The 17,550-nt window shown below is 40.3% G+C and overlaps 1 long non-coding RNA gene across 14 annotated transcripts in view; it reads left to right on the top strand.

Moving 5' to 3' along the window:
* Positions 1 to 17,550, top strand: part of LOC104691503 — a 481,199-nt gene that overhangs the window by 141,893 nt on the left and 321,756 nt on the right. For all 14 annotated transcript variants that reach the window (XR_005603991.1, XR_005603992.1, XR_005603989.1 and 11 more), the window contains one exon: positions 13,486 to 13,540. This is a non-coding gene — a long non-coding RNA (uncharacterized LOC104691503). The remainder of the gene's footprint in view (positions 1 to 13,485; positions 13,541 to 17,550) is intronic.

Consider the following 17,550-nt stretch of genomic DNA (forward strand, 5'->3'; position numbering starts at 1 on the left):
GTCTATTATATCGAAAGAGATATGCCTTGATTGTATCATTTTAATTAACTCTTGCTGTGTTTTATTGAAGTTCAAAGCATTAAGCATTGTTTATGTAAGCACCATGACATTCAGGTTGCCTGAAAGAAGTAAATAAAACTGTAGGTCAAACTGTATTAATGTTTCTTGCCCGCTATTATTACATCTGCTTTTGAACAGCATTTATTCTGTAATTGATGGTTGTCAGCCTGTAATTTCCATAGTTACATTCTGAACACTTGGTTTTCCCTAATTTTTGTAGTGTTTACACCATATAAAGTCAGAGATTAAAGTAAAAGGGAAAAGTGAGTTACCAGCTTTTATTTGACCAGCTTAATATTTCTTTCTTCAGGGGAATCACTGCAGTTATTTGCCAAGTTCATATATCTATAATATTCTTTTAGATTCAATTTTCTGCCCTTTACTTTTCTCTATTTCATATTTACTTTATTCTTTGTGGTCATCCCATCTAATCTGTCTGCCTGTGTCTACCTAATCGACCTAATACGTCCATGTATCATTTCTTTAATGATTTTATTATTGAAATGACTCTCGGAGTTTGATACTTAAGCATACATTACAAAAGCCTAATTCTCCCATTAGTGGATCAAGCTTCCATGAGCCTGCCACATCCAGGCTGCTTCAGGAGTTAAACGAGCTCTGTTGAATGTTGGCCAAGAGCTGTTCTGCAGATCTACTCTACTTTGTTTAATCTTTGTGAGTGAGAAGAGGCCACTGCACAGATTTGGGTGGCTTTTTGTCCGCCAGCATTGTCCAGAGGCTCTCCTTGGTGAAGATGCAATGTTTCCTTTCCTTGTGCAGCTTGAGTTTTATCCCTAAGGCCTTGCTTCTGCAAAGGAAACTTAGGAATTAATTTTTTTCAGCCACTTCTTCTACCCTTAATGAACCACAGATGTTTTGGAACCTTCTATGGCTTTCTCTTTCCATTTTAAGTCCAACTTTACCAAATTAGTTTCTTTGTTTTAGCTTCCTTCAACAAAATAATTGACTTCTGAGAAGTTCATAGTAGCCAACAAGAACATCTTAGCAACCTCATCCATTCTTTCCTCTCTCAAGCTGCTCCAGGGATTTAACATCCCTGTAGCACCTTTGACTTTGAGCCCTCCTTCCCATCCTTTGCCTGTTATTGCCTTCTGTCTGGGCACCATCCTCTGTGTCTTTATTCTGTTTGTGTTTTCAAATTATTTGAATTTAAACTTTTTTATTTAATTGGGTTTTTTTCTATGAGCTCTGAGTCTGGGAAGTGTCTGACAAAGCTTCTGTTACAAAATAATTTGGATAAAAGATCAGTTTTGTGCTGTTGAATGGCGCGTATGTAGAAATTTTTATTTATTTTTGTTTTAGGTCAAGCTTGCGGTTTACTTAAAAGAGGTTGTTAAAGAGAATTCCATTGTGTTTCTCTAGTCAAGCATAGCTATCCTGTTAAACATGTTGTACAAGCAGTGAATAGTGTGACACTTAAGGAATGCTGAATTTATTTTTGGACATGTTTTTGTATTTCTTTATCATGGCAGAGACTTTTTGACGATAGGGTGGCAGGGAACCGAAGTCTCCGGTTACATGCTGTGGTTAACAGAGTGGCCTGCAGTTAAGTTCCTTGGCATCAGACAATTTTTCTTTTTCCTTTCTTTATTTTTTTCCTTTCCTAAGCTTGACAGGCTACAGTTGAAGTCCCTTGATCTGTCTTTGTTGTGGGCAGAATCCAGGGATTAGGTCAAATTAAAAACTGACATTTCCATTATGTCTGTACTTTTATGGTGCATTCCTCTGCTATAGAAAGTCAAATACCTCTTTGCCTATTGCTGATACCAAAGAAACAAAGCAAAAGAGAATTCTTTCTAGCTCCTAACTGAACAGCAAACCTCATTATTCCTGGAGTAATGTGTTAAACAAATGGAAATAGGTGAACCTTCCACTCTATTTTGTTTGTCTCTTATTTAAGAAAATGGCACGAGAGGAGCCATCTCAGGAGACCATCTTTAAGTAAGAGAGCGTAAGTGCACTCAATGACAGTTACAAATATTTTTATACAACAGACAGACAAACTGTGCTGCTTGTCGGTATTTAAAAAAAAAAAAAAAAAAAGGAAAAAATTAAAAAGAGCCTTGCCTAAAAGACTACAGTAAATCACGAAAGTGATCTCAAGTGAACAGAGATGGATTTCTGGAATACGGTGTGCAATGAAACCACTGACCTCTTATACAAGGGTTCATGTCTTTTTCTACAGAAACAGATGGGTAATAGCATAATGCTGAAATCATGCTCTACATAATATGGACCTAGTGATTGCAGACCTGATTGCTTGCCATATGGTTGCTGAAGGGTTGAAGAGAAAATGGGATGATATGCAAACCCTTAAAAGCAACATTTTTATTGAATGGCCATTACATTAAAACCCAAACTCTGCAAATGAAGGCAAGAACTGTGGTGAATAATGATGAAATAACAAAACAATAAAAGAAGAAACACAATAGCATGTATTTGTTTGCAGTATGCAAAATAATATTCCTCATTTTTTTGGTGTCATTCTGCCTTGTGTTACGAGCATTCGGTGGAAAGTTGGTGAGACATTGCTGCCTCCAGGGCACAAATACAGTATCGTGGAGCACTGCAGTATTCATTAGGTCAGACAGGAAGAGAAAATAATCACTTGTCTCAAAGGAAAAGCTTCTGAGTTAAATGCTAACTAAAATATGCAACTTGCATGCATGAACCACATTACTGCGAGGCTGGTGGGAAGCCTTCATGAGCCTTGCTTTTTCAAGACACACTTCTACACCTATTTCCTCTCTCTCCTCAGAAAAAAAAAACCTTGCTTTTATCACTGATTTTTTTTTTCCTTGGTACATTCTTGTAACTGGTGAATAGCCTGGGGGTTTTTTATTGACATTCGTCAGTAAGTTGCTGAGTGTGGGTAGAGGAAATGCAAAGAGTAAGTGATGTGTAAGTCCTCACTCCTAATGTGTACTCATCTACAAGAGGCTTCTTTGTAGGAAGAAGGTTCCACATAGCACTCAGCAATGTCACCACAACATCATGGCCATGCCTCCTCCTGTGCTGAGGGGAAATGACTATGACAGTGTGACAGGGCAAGTCTTTGAAACCTGAAAATCCTGCATCTCTGGGCTTTTCTTACACATTTGGAGGGCAGGCCCAGCGTGGTCTCTTTTAAGGCATTAAGGGCTTACTCAGTTATTGCTATAAGAGGTCCCCAGTTGGTAAAAGCCAGAAATTCAGCTGAGTTTAGAGATTGCAAAGGTTTCAAGTCACATAACACGAGCCACTGGAATCAGGCTGGACTTGCGTCCTTAAGAGGCTCAGTGTGCATGAACATCCAGATGGCTGATGGCTCGATGCAGAGTGGACCTCAGCGGCTTTTCAGTCAATTAAGATGCTTTTGTTCTCAACTTCTGCAAGGCCTGTCCACTCCCTAGTGCTCGAAGTGTGTAGAAAGGGGTGGGGTAGCAGTTCCCAGCTCTTTTTGGCAGGTGCAATCTGTGCCCTGCTGTGTGGCCGAACTCCTCACACGTGGGGACCACCCCTGGCAAGTCCCTGGACACTCGTCCTCTCTCCACCACGCTGCTGAAGAGCTTCCAAGATCCAGGCAGGGTAATATAGCTATCTCTGATTAATCACTACTAAATACAGACTTCCTTGGCTTGACAGGCTTGTCTGATGCATCCCATAAATCACAATTTGTTTGACTGCAAGAATGGAAAATATTTATTTGAACAATTACTTTCAAAGAGGAATCTGCCATGTACGTGAACCTCTGGATCATCCTCAGGCTTCTCACGGGCTGCCCACCTCACTTGTATTTCACTCGGAGACCTAAGGACATATGACAAGCAGCATATCCCAGTATTTAAGACCTTTTTAAGTATGGCAAAACAGATTTTCATATGATGAGAAGAGATTTCCTGCAGCCTATAAAATTGATTCTCATCCCTCTCGACTCGTGACATGCCGCCTGTGTGGCAGCAATAAGTTTTGCATAACTTTTAAGAGCCCGTGCTGACCTACTTAACAGGCATCCACTGCTACATAATGTATTTAGGTCAAGTATTGTGTTTGAGCTTATCATCAATCTTGTAATAGTCCAGCTCACTGTGAGAGCCACAGGTACATGATTGATGCAAACATTCCATAGGGTAGAGAATATTCTTGTCATTTTCTTAAAGGGAGGCCTAGCGTTAGGGTGTTGCTATTTTTGTTGGAGAAGCTACAAGGAGTGCCAATCACAGCCCTCCAACCTGTGCTGCTGCACCCCTGGTTTTCTCCCTATATTAAGAGCGTTCAAAACCACCTGTAACAAGTGATTTTTATTTTTTTAAATGGTTCATTTGGGCTAGACAGTACATGTATAAAATCTATATTTTTATTGTGATACGTTACTGACTGATTCTTACTTCTAAAATAATATACCTGGAAATTTTGTACCCAGTCGTTTTGTACCCAATCATTCTGTCCCTCCCCTAATTGCAGTTGGTGTTTTAGCCACATTTTGGGCAGGCTGTTAAAGCCTGTATTTTAATAAAGTAGTGCCAGCACACTTCCTCATCCAGATGATATTAGTGAAGTGCACGTTGGTTTGAGCAGTAAATTGTTGCAAAGTTCTGTGACATCTTAATGCTCTGACAGGATGTGAAAGACAATAACACCACTGAAAAGACCAGAAAAAAAAGCCCTTTATAGCTATTGAATAATATATTAGCTTTTAACACTGTATATACAAGCAAAATGGGCTACGGTATAAAATCAACAAAATAATTACTTATACCAGACATTCTCTATTTTATCAGGATCAGAACTGCATGACCTCAGCCCGTGTGCAAATGGGGTTTGATTTGGTATTCATTACCTCAAAGAGCTGTAAATACCTGCGGCCCAAGTGGAATCTGCCCTGGGGGCTGATGAAATGGTGTCTTACTTGGGTGTAATTTGGAAAGAGTTCCTCTGAAAAATCCCTCAATCTGTTGTGTGAATGGACTCGCAGGAATCGTTCCCAGTGCCCAAAATGTGCGAATGTGAGGACCTGTGAGCAGCTCCTAAAACGTGCAGGTGGGTACCTGCATACAAATGCTTCTAAAATTGACGTCGGCAGCGCTGTGGATCTGAAAATCTATACTGCACTTTTTAGCAGTACATTACGAAGTCTGAACTGAGGGAAGAGTTACATGGCAATGAAATATGCATGAAAAAAAGTCCAATTTATACATGAATCCCAAGAGTTTGCCGACTTGTCTCCTTTCCCTCCTTTTCAAATGCTGTGCAAAGTTTATCAGTTTGTGTGACAAATTAGTTTGTGCTATCTGCTGTGTATTCCAAACAGAACTTCCATGATGTTATTTGCTGCTTTACTGAAATATTTTTGAAGAAAAAATTGTAATACTTGTACTAACACACCTTTCTCACAAAGTAAGAGCCCTCAGTCTGAGCTCCCTCACTTTGAAGGTCTTAAATCACACCTTAATGTTGCTTTAGTTTGGTTTAATTTGTGATACAGCCAGACTTTTTCTGCAAAACTTATTTCCAGAGTTTTGGCTTATCATAGTCAAAGATTTGAAAAGTTGGGCTTTAATTCTGGCTAAATAAAAATGGAAAAAAGTTAAGCATCTTTAATGTAATTTTTTTGCTGATACTCAGAAATATGTTTTGCATCTCCCTGCAGCAAATTATAAGAAATTCAAAATTCAGAAAGAATTTCTGTAATATAATTCAATTTCAGTCAGAAGTTGTGGGTTCTTTGCCTTGAGTTCACTGATACCAGCCTGAGAAGGAGTGGGCAGAGGTGAAATTCCTTCTGTCAAACACAAAGTCGATGGGGGAAAATAGGGAGGCGGTTGTATGCAAAATAGAGACACTTCAGCGTCTGCTTATACACTAATTTATTTATACATGCGACAAGAGGAGCACTTCTTACTCGGGATAACATAAATAACCCCGGCACAAAATGTTTTAGGAAGTGCACTTGGAACTGCAGCTTCGTCTTAGGTAAAGTCAGGACTTAGGCAAGATGAACAGTTGTTCTTTTCAGTTCTCTACATGCAAACAAATGGGCTGTTTGTTTTGGGGACACACTTGTTGTTTCCCAAGCTGTTGCTGCAGCTCAGTGTTGGCTGCAGCTTTACCTTTTCTTGCTCTTTTCAAGGTTGCTGTGCAGTCAAAAGGGAAGGAGAAGGACAAAGAGGGAAGAATTTCATTCAGGTATCATTCTGTAAAGATTGCTGCGTTTCCTCTATTTGGAGCATAAAAAAGCCGTAAGAGTTGTTTGTTTCCTTCCTTGTGGAAGGTGGTATTTGCCTGGTGTGAGTCCACTGAGCCAGCTGATGTCAAGGGAAGTGTTCTGAAGGGAACAGCTTCAGAATCTGGTCCTGGATGTTCCAATGCCTGCTGCAGGTGCCTTTGATTCCAAAATGTGAGGGAAGAAGTAGTGAGAACATTCTGTAATGCAGGACGGGGTGAGTGAATGTAGGGGTTTTTCTAGGTTTTTATTACAGCTTTTTTTTTCTTTAAAATTCTTAGAAAGTTGGAAGTACCTTCTAATCTTTTAGCTGCCCTTTTCCTTTCTATTTAACAATTCAGCAGCACATCAATTGATCCCTTTCCCCAAACATTTTGAAGCACTTGAAACCATTTCTTGCCACGTTGTTATTTATAGAGATTCACTAAATGAAGAAAGGCTCCTTTTCCCTTGCAGGTATATGCATCATTTATAGTCTGGCTTCATTATATTCTGTACTGTATCAACTCCTGTAGGAGAGTGCTTATGTAATGCTCTTATGTCATTACATTTACATGCATTAAATTCCTGGCAGAATCATATTCACTGGAACAAAGGGTTCATTAGCAGGACAGAAATGCTTAACTTGGGAAACTGCTGGAAGAAGTGAGACACATTTCCAGGCTGATATTGTTGATATGCAATTATATATTATGTACAGAGTTGATGTGGGATTAGCTAATCCCAAATGACAAGTATAAATGTGATAGAAGTTGTTCATTCGAATCTCTTTCTGCAGTCATAACTTTGAATAGAAGTTACCATGGTTAAATCTGGAGTGGCTGTGAGGGGGACTCGCTGCAGTGTGATAGAGCAGTGCCATTGCCACCACATGGGAGCTTTACAGAGGACCAGCACTCTCTTCACAAACTGCAAATACAGGAAAAAAAGTTACTCAGTGCCCCTTATTTACATGTGCAACTGGTGCAGAACGAATTTATGGCCGCAGTTGTGTTATGCATTTAAATATGTTCTTTATTCTTCCAGCTCCTCTCCCCTGTCGGTGAAGCATTATGGTGGGAGCTTCCAGGGAGAACACCTGGGCACATTCCTTTGCACAATGTCAGGGCTCTGCCTGAACCAACTTTGGAAATGGATCATTTTAGTTTTGTTGAAATGGCAGTTAAATAGCAGGAATATATCAAGAGTTAAAACTTCATTACTGGAGAGCAATAAAAATACATCAAGCCTGGAATATTGTCTAGGAGATCAGATTTCTTGGTTGTGTTGACACTTTAAAGAAATATGTTTATTTAAGGAATAGAAATTCTATATACTGGAATACTACAGTGATAAACTGCATTCTAGTTAGGCTATCTCTGATGTTCTAATTTTATCAGCCAACAATGGACTGTGTATCCCATGAAAGTCAGCTAAAAAAAAGGCAAACAATAATGCTAAGGGGGAAAATCTTCTTTAACCTTTCTGTACTAATTCACTGGGACTGGTGCTGAACAGTGTTTGGAGTCTGAAAACATTTAATTGTATTTGTTAGCACCTTTTCGTTGGATTGTAGCAAGGAATGTTCAGGTGTGGATGTGCTGGAGACAGCACAAAGAAATGTATCTGCTTCCAATTTCCATGAGGATGAGAAGCAGGGGACACTGAGTTTCATGCAAACCTGGAAACAGCGACGTTTACAAGTCTCCAGACTTCCATGTCTGACAACTTCCCTAAATTTAGATGTTACGGCTGTTTTTGTGACCTGAAAAGTCTCCTGCACCAGTGTAGATCCCTAAAAAGGGCTACCTGGAAAGCACTGTGATAAATATGTCTAGTTCCTTCCAAAGCTGTGAGGAAGCGATTTTTAACATATTTCACAAAAAAATTGCTGCTTGTTCTCAGCTTTGCAGATGGTTTCCCAGGTTGACTTGTTAGAATGATAAGGAAGGACAAAAGCTCATTTGGCAGAGCAGGAACTCCGTCTTACTCATGTTGAGAGCATCTGTCTTGCTCATGTACTCTGTGTTTGGGGCTGAATAGGCTGTGGGGAGTTTCTTCTGGTTTCACTTATGGGGGACATTCTTGGGGGATGATGAGGTGTCTACAGCTCCACTTGTCAGTGCTGAATCACACAGACACGCTGGCTGCCCTTGCAACTGCTGCAAGACAAACCCAGAAGTCTTGAAGGATGAGGTGAGACGTCCCCAGTAATTTCAATGTGACCACAAGCAGCTTCTATGGGGAACAAGAAAACAGAAAGCCTCACTTTAAGGGGACCCACTCCCCCCCCCCCCCACCAATATTTATTCATTTATGTATTTACAGAGGTGTATCATAACTTGCGCTGAAGTTGTTTGTCACAATTTAATACATCACTGTGGAATTCTGCAGCAAATAAAAAATAGCTCACTAATAGAGGCCATACTTTGCTTTTTCAATGGTCTCAACTGGTTGAAGGCCATGTTTTGCATTTGCTTTCACTCTCAAATCTTTGAGAATGCTTTTGGAAGGAGAGTGTAGAAGTTTGATAGGCAGGTATCAAGCTCTCTTCAAAATCAGTATCAAGGATGCTGGAGGTTTTGAGACGTCTGCTATCAATTGTCACTGTTGACAAACAAGGGGAGGAACTTAAAAATAAAGTACCTGGCACAACTTCCTACTTTAGTTCTGTGGTTAAAAATGCTGTCTTTGATGTAAATCAAATGGAGCAATATTTGCAGTCTGCATAACAAAACCAAAATCGGTCTGCAAAGCTACATAGGTTTACTCTTCCTCCTGTTCCTAAATTCTCTGTATTTCAGATATTTTCAGTATATTTTCAGTGTTTCAGTATTGCTGGGTTTAGTGATGTGCTCCTGTGGAGTAGATGGAAGTGATACAATGTAGTTTGCAAAAATATGTGCTTCAAGAAATACAAATACGAAACCAAATAAAAGCGTTGGGTGAAGAGGTGCAGCCGTTCACTGTTTGGCATTGAAATTCTGCATTTCTGCTCAAAGAGATGCGTTTCCATTTTGTGATTTCAAGCACCTACTTGATTTTTCTAGATTCAGTATTGGTGCACATTCCTGAGGTTCAGGCTGGTGAATTCTGACTCCCACTTTCCGGCAAAACCAGCCAATTGCATTGTGGGAAAGCAGAGAGCTCTTCAAAGGTATAGAAATTAATTCCTTTCATTAAAGGAACAGAGGGAGAAAATGCAAAAATCAAATAAATTCAAATATGTTTAAAAAGGCTGATAATAGGCTAAAGGAATTACATGAAAGAGGCAGGAGGAACTTCAGAAGTACATAAGACACTATTAGCTTTTCCTTTCAGCTTGCAGCCTCTGCAGTGGTGCTGCACAGGGTGTTGCAGGAGTGTGTTCAATCCATGGGAGCCAGAAGGTCTGGGAGGTGCACCAGCAGCTTCCCCTGTGCCTCTGGCAACAGACACAGAGCACTGAATCTGTGTGGCCCTGGCCATACAGGTCAGGTGGGATCAGTGACTTGCTGCAGAGGTTGTGAAGGGGGAAGTGCTCCCTCGGGATTCCAGAGAAGCAGGAGCTCATTTCTCTGCGGAGGGCGGCTCTCAGATCCCACATGGACATTGCTCATGGCACCCATGCCTTCTAGACTGTGATGGGCTGGAAGATGAGCCGAGTTGCAGATGTGGTTGTGAGGATCTGTCTGTGCCATCCTTTTTCTTGACAAGTTTCTGGATCCCAAAATATGGTGGAAGCTGTACCCACAGAGAAGGGATTTTATTTTCATTCACAGCACGGGTAGAAAAGGGCTCTATTTGTAGTTCTCCTCTGCACATGTAAGGAACAAGTCCTGGGTTTGATTTCATCCAGATTTAGCCTTAAAACAAGAAAAGCTAAATGTGCAAGATGGCTGAAATTCAGGATACTGAGTGTGTTCAGTGAAAAAAAATTCCCTGGAGTCAAATGTATTGCTGAATACCACCTTAAGGAGCTTTGCTCTCTCCTTCCATGCTTTTTTACTGTCAAGAGTAGAATAAGAAATTGGAAAAGAGACAAAGGTGTTAGAAAAAAAGAAGACAAAAGAAGGTGTTGATTTTAGGAACTTTGATTTACTCGATTTTGCTTAAAAACATTAAGCTTTTGCAGTACAAGTATCCTTTGAAAAAAGGACATCTGTCTTTCAAAATCTTGAATGGGAAGACATTCAGGTTGTGTCAGGCAGAGCTTACAGATTTTTTTTAGATGCAAGTTTAAAAACAGACACCTTTTTTAAAAGAGATTTTGGGGTTCTTTCTTTGTAACTTGACAGGATGGTTTGTTCATGTCAATAGTCTTTTGATCACTCAAAAGACATTGAAATAAAAAATGTCAATGCTTCCAGTCTTTTGATCCAGCTCCCTTAAGTATTGTTGCAAGAGGAATATGTCAGATTATTATCATTTTTCAGCTTGGCTTTATGGGTATAACCCGGAGCCGCATTTTTGGGTCTAACCCAGATGACTTTGGAGGCTGGAGCCACATTTGTGGGTCCAACCCAGAGCACTTTGGAGCCATTTCTGCATGGTAACAGCGCCATATTTTTTCCCAGCAGGAGAATAATTTCCTAATTCATTTCTAGTGCCGACCACTCTTCACTCTAGTTATAAAAGAAATACAATGAGATTTAGCTTTTTGTTTTTAAATGCCCAGTAAACCTTGAATTAGAAATATAAAGCTGTGAATATGAGGAGTTATCCTCTCCTGAATATCTCTGTAAACCCTGATCACAAAAGCTGTAGGGAATGTTTTCCATAGACTTGAAATTTAGCAGAAAAAGAAAGTACATAATTAAAAACAAATTCTGGTGTTTGTACAGAGTCTGGGTTTTTATATATGTGTATAAAAAATAGTGATTCTAAATTTGTTTAAATGGATTACTTGTTTTACATGAATGATAAGCTCCACTTGCGAGCAACCATTTTCTCTAGGATTTGTTTTGTATCTCATGTAATGATCACAAGCAGCTTCAGCCTCCAATCCAGATGAATCAGGTGTAGGCCCTCAAGATGGCAGATTTCCATCAGGAGTGGTGAATCTGGATTCGTGGTGTGCCCCTTGCATGTTTCAGGACTAAACCTCTGGAAGCACAGGTTGAAATCCCCATTGAAGCTGGTGGGAGTTTTGTTCCTGACTTCAGTGGGTTTAGAATTTCACTGTAAGGATTTTTAGGTGCTTTTTAAAAATGAACAGGTGACCTGTTTAATACTGACCCAAATCATTCACTGCACAACTTCTGTCCTGCTCAAATTCCCGCTCACAAGCCGATAAACTGAAAGAAGAACTGTAGCAAAGTAAAACTCTGGATTTCAAGTGAGAAAGTCACTTGAGATCTCTCCACATCACACTCTGGCTGGTTATTCTGGGTAGCAGAAGTGGCTGAGCCGGAGCTGTTATGATCCACAGCACTTTGTGAGGAGTGGGGAAGCAGAGAGAGAAACTGGTGCACTTAGAAAATGCCTTGAGAAGGTTCGTGACACAAGTGACTGCAACTCCCCAAAGGAATTGGCACCACGGCACACTCAGCACTGCTGGGCCCTTTGAAAGGGGAGTTTAAAAAAATCCACTGTGGGATGCAGTGAAGGCACTGATTCTGCCAGTGAGAAAGTAATCCCAGGATTTCAGCAAATTCCTACCACAGTCACACCCAAACGGATGGCACCGAGTCTCTTCTTTGCGATTTGAGCTCTTGATTTCTGAAAACAAGAAAACAGAGAGAAATACAAGAAGATCTAGAACTGCAGAACAGGGAAATGAAATCAGTTTGTCACAGGAGATTTTTTTTTTTATTGACATCTTTAGTTTGTTTTGATGTCTGTAATTAAATCACTAATTATGTGTTTCTGTTGCAGTGGTCATGCTTTTATTACATAATTACTACAAGTTTTTCTCTCCCCACTAACAATATTTGTTTAACCTTAGTGCATGCTAGTTACATCCTTCAGAATGGAAAAGCTTAGAAACAGAGTTATTGATTGTCACAATTAACTAAATCAGAGGGGCTCAAAGTTCTTTGCCATAAATTAAATATGTTTTGTGGCACAGGATCAAAGATAATTAAAGGATGAAACAATCACAGTCATTAAACAATAAATATTATTTCGATGCCAAATGAAGAAAATGAAGTAACAACCAAAAAAAAAAAAGGCAGGAAAACAGAGGGATTTTAAAAAGAGGGGGAAAAAGTTTAGCCTAGGGTAAAAACATCTTTTAAAAAAATAATTTGTACTGTGATCCTTTGAGCTTCCTTCTGTGTTGTCTCACAAAGCATCTGATTAGGTGAGATGCAATTCAGTCACCTTCTCTTTTTTTTCCCTTTTGAGTTTAGGCATAATTTTTGTCAGTATATTTCAATGCATTCATTAATTTTTCTCATTTGTTTATTTTATGCAAACCATAAGAGACATTTTTTCCTCAGTGAAGATTGCCTCTTTATTTTATTTTGAAATATTTGTATATTTATTTCATTAAATGAGATAATGCTTTTTCTTATTAACATAATTTCCAGTACATTAAACATATTTCTCCACAGACAGAAGAGAGGAATCAGATTAAATGACAGTTAAATCACTTGCAGCAATTTCAACTGTTAAAAGAAATAAGTGTCTCTGTTTTCTTTGTGATCACGAGATGTGCTGTAAAGGGAAATGAAATACTAAAGAAAGGAGGGAAAACATAAAGAAATAATGACTGACTTATTGCAGTAATACCACTGAGAGAAGAAAAACTCACTACAAATAAAAGGAAAAATAATACAGTGGTTTTGAAAGTTACCAAAATTCATTTCTTATTGATGAGATCAGTGCGAGCCTTATACTGAGTAAACTGAGGAGGGAAAAAAATAGCAAAGCACACCCAAAGCCAGACAATGCCAGAAACTGTGGGCAATGAAAGAAGGAATAAATACTGTGCATTTGGAGGGCTGTTACTCTAAATGCCTCTAATTTTTACATGATTTAATTTTTATCACATTTAGGGAAGAGAAGGGAGAAGCAATCATCTCTTGGTGAGCCAACCATGCCCCTCTGCTGCTGTGTTCAGGGCTCTCCGAATGTCCAGCTGTCCCTCCTGCAGCTCTGTCCTGTTTTCTTGGGCAGACGTAGGGCTGCAGGAAGGGGAAAAGCATCTTTCATTAACTCTTTTAATAAGATGGTCCAGAATGATTATATTAGGGTTTTTTTGGTCTTAATTATATTTTTGTTATTATTTTAATTTCCAGAGCCTGAACCAGCTGCTTTGAAGAGATCTTTGGACTGGGCTGAGGCATTTCTAAGGTAATGTTGACATTATTGTTTTGCCCTCAGTCAAGATTTCCTCTGTTCATGCCTTTAGCTGTAACCCTGTTATTTTTCACCAGCTCTCTGTGCCTGATTTTTTAGTCCTGAGTAAGGACTAGTCCAGTAGTTGCCATTTTCCTTCTCTTTCTCAGTTTTCCATCAGTGTGCTCTACAACTTGAAGCTCTTTATGCCCAGTGTGTCAGACATTGATTTTCAGCTTCAAACTCAGAGAAGGGATTCTTGAGAAGGGGGACATGTTCTAACTCCCTGCTCTATCTCAGAGTTAACTAAAATTACAATTTTTCAAGAATTTAAATTACAGTATTTTTGCTATTAAATGTCTGATGAGGAAAGGTGATGCCATGGGGTACAGCATCCTCCCTTATGTGAAATAGTGCAGGGAAAGAGGTGGGAAACGGCACTTTGGAAGGCTTTTAAGGAATTGGTTTTTGGGGCTGGAGAGTAGGCTCTGCCTTCCTGCTTGTGCTCATCTGCTGAAGCTGAGCAGGGGATGCTGCAGAGTCATCACCAAAGACTTTTGCACTCTGGGGTTGGAGTCCCTTGGGTCGCCTTTGGAAGTTGTGTTTGTTGTGCCAAGGGGACTGGTCGGGCAATGGAGGTGGTAATGGAATTTAGCAGTTGAGGAGACTGAGAAATCACAGGGCAATTAAAGAAATAAAAGCAGAAGCATCTGCCACCATCCTCTGCGGACGTCCTGCCAAGCAGAGTCACATCCGTGCCACTGGAGGGGCATCAGCACAGGCCTTGCTCACAAATGCTCCAAAGCTTCTGGTGGGCACCAGCCGAGGGTCACTCCAACATCTGCCACAGGATCCCTGCCTCAGGAAGCTCTGCACAACAGAGAGAGCTGGTAAGTGGAACTCAATGCACAGAAACATTTCAAGTGGTGGTGCTCATACTTACAACCTTCACTACCATATTTTCAGGGGACATAATAATCATTGAGGTGTTCATTGTGCCCTTGTGGGTTGGGGCAGGGACGTTATCCTTTTTTACACACACGGAATTGAAACGTAGACGACCCAAGTACTGAGCTCCAGCTTGTGGGGGGGCTGCCAGAGACCTGGTCCTTCCTATTTTGTGGCTCCTCTTGCAGGATCCTGACCCGTCTTCTTGGCTTTAGGTCCTGGTTCAAGGTGTCTAATTAGGAGGTGAGTTGTGCTGGGATTCCTCTGCGGTCAGTAAAGGGAGACAGGGATCTCCAAAGGAAAATTCTGACCTCTGGGCATTTTCATCCTTTCCCAGTGGGTTTTGGAGGGTGTCTACACAACCTGCCTCCTCTCAGTGAAGGGCCTTAAGAGAGACTTTTGCATCTCTCCACTCTGGACCCTCATTAAGGACAAGATTTGATTCAAAACCACCATGAAACAGAACATTTCCCTTTTTGCCTCTGCTGAAGAAGCCCAGCACAGCTGTAATTAACTTTTGAAGATGCTCCATCGTGCTTACAAAACGTGACTGTGACTTAGAATGACAGGAACCTGACAGTGGGGGCAGAAAGAAGCAAATGAAAATCTCCCTTGATGAGGTGTGAGATTCACTGAACAGATGTCCTGCACTGGATTTTGTTGCAATCCCTGCCACCCTCTAAATACCTGTGAAGTTCTTATCACTGTGAGCAATTGTCCTTTTTGGTCTCAGAGGTGGACGGCAGGATGACCCAAACCTTCTCCGTGCCCATTTCAGACTTCAGTTTTTAAAAGTGTGAGTAAGAGCTTAGTTAAGTGTTTTAAAGAAACTGGCTTTAACTCAAGTAGGTGATGAGAAGAATCTCTTTCAGAATTTACCAAGTTTATATTTTGCATATTCCTTACTGAGGCCATTTCTCCTCTTGTGACATCGCTAAAAATGAAATCAGTTTTTGACTGGGAGGGAATGATGCTGAAGGTGTTCTGAGAATAACATGATTTAGCTTTTGGGAAATATTAAAGCATTGGACCTTCTTATGTTAGACAACAGCAGTTTTTCCATTCCGCACTAAATACTCCTTTCAGATTTCTCATCTTGCATGATATTGCCTATTTCATGCCTCTGACAAAGTGGCTGAAACAAGCTCTTTCCCCAAACTTGTGATATTTGTGGATAAAGGATTATTACCTGTGGTATTTTGAAAGCAATGAATAAATTACAGCATTGTTTAGGCAGATGCAGACAAGGTGGTGGGTTTCTTGTCTGATGCCACAGCAAAGGTTTGTGTCAGAGTTCAGTGGGGATTCAAGAGCATTGTGCTTGGATCAGTAGGTTTAGGATCTAAAGTGGTCTGGAATATACACCAAAATATTTTCTGATTCTATTTTTCAGGTAATATTTTGGCTATGTGACCTATTCCATTGTCTCATTGCAGTATTTTAAAATTAGTGAGCAAATTTGCTTATTTAGAGGAGTACTAAAATTCACCTGTGTCTGCTGATGTGTGGGAGTGTGTGGTGGCAGTGCCATTCCACACTCCTGAGTTTTGGCAATAATGCACCTGCCTTTCCTGGAGGAAGGAGAGCACACCGGGTTCATGGGAACACTTGAGTGCAGAAGGGTGGCTTGGGAACTGTGCTTCTCTTGGCAGTATTGGAGGAAACCGAGTGAGACTTTACTTGTGGGTTTGGTGGTTGAGTCTTTGTTTTTATCTGATACAATAGGAATGGCAAAATGAGAGAGAAAAAAATCAGGTTGATTGCTCTTCAGAGAAGACCTTAGACAACAGAATCTCTCCACTCCAGTGACTCTGGTACATGTCTGACTTGATTATTCCTGTCCCGTTGAAATATGAGGCAGCTGGACAATATCTTGACTGAAATACATTGGAGGAATATGGAAATGCAAAGTACAGCTTTTGTGAAAATCAGAATCTCTATTCCCTTTATCTATATCTACATTTGTTGATTCTTGGGACTGTGATGCAATTGATTATCCCTAAAAATGACTCTCCCTGAGGTGTGGGGACTGTGCCTTTCCCTAATGGATGAGCAGAGCTGTCAGCTCCTCCCAGACTTGAGGCACATCAAGGTTAGAATTTTTAACTTTTGTTTTGTTTGGTGGTTTGTTTTATTCCTGTGACTGTCAGTTCAGTGCAACTTTCCAAAATAAAATTCCAGGGGAACGCTGTAGCCTCCTCTGAAGACATTCAGCTGCTCCGTTCCTGACTGCACCTCACATCCAGCTCAGCTTTCTGAGGATGTGAGGTTCAGCCTGTGGTGTGTTCCTCTTCTCCCTGCAGTGACTTTGGCATTTCTAAACCTGTTTGCAGAGGAGAGCGACATCTCAAAGTCATTATGTTTTATGAGTTGCATAATTACCGGTGTCTGGATATGGAATGGGGGTACCTCACTGAGGAAAAGATGGACAGGGCTCATTTGATGCCATTGCTCTCCATTGGCAGCAGCAGTGGGACAAACCACAGCATTCACTGCTGTCCTTTGCATGATGAGGGGCATGAGGTGGTGTGGCAGAACAAAAAGTGATCAGAGCAAACCAAGTTTCAATAGTTCTCTTGCTTTGTGGAACAGATCATTGTTTCTTTTTATGGTAATTCAAATGGAAAAAGTGGCTTAGATGGAAAAAAAAAAACCCCTCTACTTAATGTTTCTCTTGATACTTCCAGCAAATGCCAACATAATAAAATGATTGTGTTTCTTGAAAAAATTTTGGTTAAATTTAGCTTTGTTTTCTGCTTAAAAAGGGGAGGGGGGAGTGATAATAAATGTCATTTGAAAATAGAAGTGTCCTTGGTTTCCTGTTTTCAGTAGGCTTGAGATAATTCATTTGTTCTACTTGTAGTTTGTCAATTGATGCCTCCCTTCCAAAACTGTCTGTGGGCCGCCTTAGCCAGAGTTTCCTACAGTTATTTTTGCACTATTGTTAAACAGAACCATCCAGCATGTTGCTTTTTCAATTTACTGCGTGGGATCTGCACATAGTTTTCCATTGTGGCATATTTGTGTGTTTGTCACTTTTATTGTTTATATGCCAGCATATGGCCAGAAAAAACAAA

The sequence above is a fragment of the Corvus cornix genome, chromosome 3 (assembly GCF_000738735.6).
Source record: "Corvus cornix cornix isolate S_Up_H32 chromosome 3, ASM73873v5, whole genome shotgun sequence".
NCBI classification, from domain to species: domain Eukaryota; kingdom Metazoa; phylum Chordata; class Aves; order Passeriformes; family Corvidae; genus Corvus; species Corvus cornix.